The 3,057-nt window shown below is 40.8% G+C and overlaps 1 pseudogene; it reads right to left on the bottom strand.

Moving 5' to 3' along the window:
• Nucleotides 1-1,253: 1,253 nt before the first annotated feature.
• LOC102811453 lies at nt 1,254-2,119 on the bottom strand (annotated as a pseudogene).
• Nucleotides 2,120-3,057: the final 938 nt, after the last annotated feature.

The raw sequence follows: 3,057 nt of genomic DNA on the forward strand, positions 1-3,057 counted from the left end.
CCTTGTTCTTTGCCAATGCTTTCAATACACCTTGGACTTCTTCCTTCAGTATCACTGGCTCTTGATCATATTCTACTTCTTGAAATGGTTTAACCTCAAGAATTTCTTTTTTGGTAAAGTTACTCTGTATTCTTTCCAACTTCTTTTGATGCTTTCTGCATCATTCAATATTTTGCCCACAGAATCCTTCAATGTTACAAGTCTAGGCTTCAATTTTTCTTCAGTTCCTTCATCTTGAGAAATGCTGCTCATGTTCTTCCTTTTCAGTTTTCTAATTTCAGGTCTTCGCACATTTCATTATAATATTTGACTTTGTCTTCTTGAGCTGCTCTTTGAAATATCTTTTCAGCTCTTTTATTTTTCAAACTTTTAACATAGTTGATTGACTTAGAGGCCAAACAAGGCAGCAATTGGTCACTTATGGCACCTCATTGAAAATAGTACGTCACAGTGCTGTTGAGTGATCCCAGCTACATGATTTGAGGATAGAAAGGACAATCTTTGGATGATATTGCTTAGAATACTTGCTTATTTATTAAAAAGGGCTCCACCGTGGATGAAAGAAGGGAAGAGCTTAAGATTACGATGTGTGCTGACTGGCTGCTGGGAGCTGATCCATGAGAACAGGAAGACTGGTAACTCAGTGGCAAGGCAAGGTAAGAGAGTAAGACTGTCATGCCCACCCCTCCCCATGACTCCAGTAAACTGGATTCACTGAGCCACCATCCTATGAATACATCACGTATCTCTTTCAAATGTGGAGATGAATTTTTGATTTCATGCTGTGTGGAATCAGATTTAGTAGTCAAAGTCTTCCTATTCCAAATTATAGGGAAGGCAACACAATAGTTCATTTTCTTGCATTCTTAGACTGGCAACTCATGAGGTTCTGAGATGACAGCTGAGGTCCTAAGGCACAATCTTAAAAAAGATTGTCACCAGTACAGAGTAAATGAAAACCTGATTCCATAGAAATTATAATATTGTGGTTCCCTATTTCTATCCACATCCCCCAATCAGTGTTGGTTTTTCATTAAAAATTAATTTTCTCCTTTCTTATGCTTTTAAAAACTCCCACCTTTGTGGGAAAAAAAAAAAAAAAAACCCATCTCACCTCATTACAATAACACTGCTGCTCTCCCCAATACTCCTCTTGAGCCCCTGACCACCCCTCCCCTCTGCCCAGCACCTAAGAGCAGGGATCATGCTGCAGGGTGATGAGCCATGGTGCAGTCTCGACTGGCCTTCTGTTACTAGGATGTGACTTTGGAGAAGGCTGCTAGCATGTTTGCAAACACAATATGGTGGCATCTGGGATGCATTGGTGGCACAGTGGATGCTGCATTTGTGGTAGTTGTCCACCAGTGGGGTGGTCTGAGTATGGTAGGCTTCCAAGCAGATTTTCAGGGTCTTCTCATTATCATCTGATCAGCAGACCAGAGGGTCTCCAGTGATAGCATCTTTCATGGGCTCCTTTGGGGGGTTGAACTCTTCATGGTAGGAACAGCCACTCATGGGTAAATGAGTCTTCCTGTGATTCTCCGGATGAGCAGAGAATCTTCACCATGAGGTCATTGAACATTTCTGCCTGCCTCACAGTCCAAGGAAAGCCATCTAAAAGAAAACTATTCTTGCATGAAGGAGTCTCCAAATTTTTCTTAATGTGTTCCACCTCAATGAGTTTCATTGCTCACCAGTTTCCCAGCATCCATTGCTGCTTTCAAGGAGCTCTGGTAGCATAGCGGTTACTAATTGGGCTGTTAACCTCAAGGTCGGCAGTTCAAAACTACCAGCCATTCCGCAGGAGAAAGATGAGGCTTTCTGTTCCTGTAAAGATTTACAGCCTTGGAAACCCTGTGCACTGTCACTATGAGTCGGAACCAACTCCATGGTACTTAACAACAACAACAATTGTTACTTTCAGCTTTTTCCCCAGCTCTGAACCAGAAGCCACCATGGCCCTCAGCGTGTCCCCAGTAGCCAAATGGCAAACACAGAAGTTTTTGGATAATTTGGGTGTCTGGGTACTCTTGTCAACTCTCGGAGGCCCCAACAGCACGGCCTGGATGCCTTTAGGATATGCTTGGGCCGGATCATCCGCTGGAATGTTGGGAGTCATGTCTGCTGAACCTGCAGGCTACTGCTTGTCTACACACCTCACAGTTATCTTTTCAGTTCTTTTGCATCCTTATTTCTTCCATTTTCTTTAGCATCTCTTCTGACATGCATTTTGGTCTTTTCCTTCTTTCTTGCTTTCTTGATGACTTTTTGCTTTCTTCCTGTATAATGCTCAGATGACATCCCACAACTCTCTAGTCTTTGTTCTTCAGTGTCTAATGCATCAAATCTGTCTTCAGATCATCTCTAAATTCAAGTGGGACATGTTCAAGGTCATATTTTGGCTCTCATGGACTTGTTTTAATGTTCTTCAGTTCAGCCTAAGTAAACTTGCATATGAGCAATTGATGGTATCTTCCACAGTCTGCCCCGACCTTGTTTTGGCTGATGATATGGAATATTTTCACTGTTTTTTCCACAGATGTAATCAGTTTAATTTCTGTGTGTTCCATCTGGTGAGGTCCATGTGCACAGTCACCTTTTATGTTGTTTAAAAGGAATTTGCAATGAATAAGTCATTGGTCTTAAAAAAATTCTGTCATGTGATCTCTCTCATCATTTCTATCACCAAGGCCATATTTTCCAAATACTAATCTTTCCACTTTGTTTCCAACTTTTGCATTCCAATCAACAGTATTTTTCAGTACATCTTAATTGTATGAAGAAGGTAGTAGAATACTTCAGTTTCATCCTCACTGGCTTTACTGGTTGGTGCGTAAATTTGAATAATTGTGGTATTAACTGGTCTTCCTTGTAGGCTTATGGATATTAACCTATCACAGACATTATTGTACTTCAATACAGAGCTTGATATGGTTTTTTTTTTTTTTATGATGAATGTGATGCCATTCCTCTTCAATTTGTCATTCCTGACATAGTAAACCATGTGATTGTCAGATTAAAAATGGCCAATACCAGTCCATTTCAGCTCATAAATGC

Source organism: Chrysochloris asiatica, unplaced genomic scaffold (genome assembly GCF_000296735.1).
Source record: "Chrysochloris asiatica unplaced genomic scaffold, ChrAsi1.0 scaffold00242, whole genome shotgun sequence".
NCBI lineage: Eukaryota > Metazoa > Chordata > Mammalia > Afrosoricida > Chrysochloridae > Chrysochloris > Chrysochloris asiatica.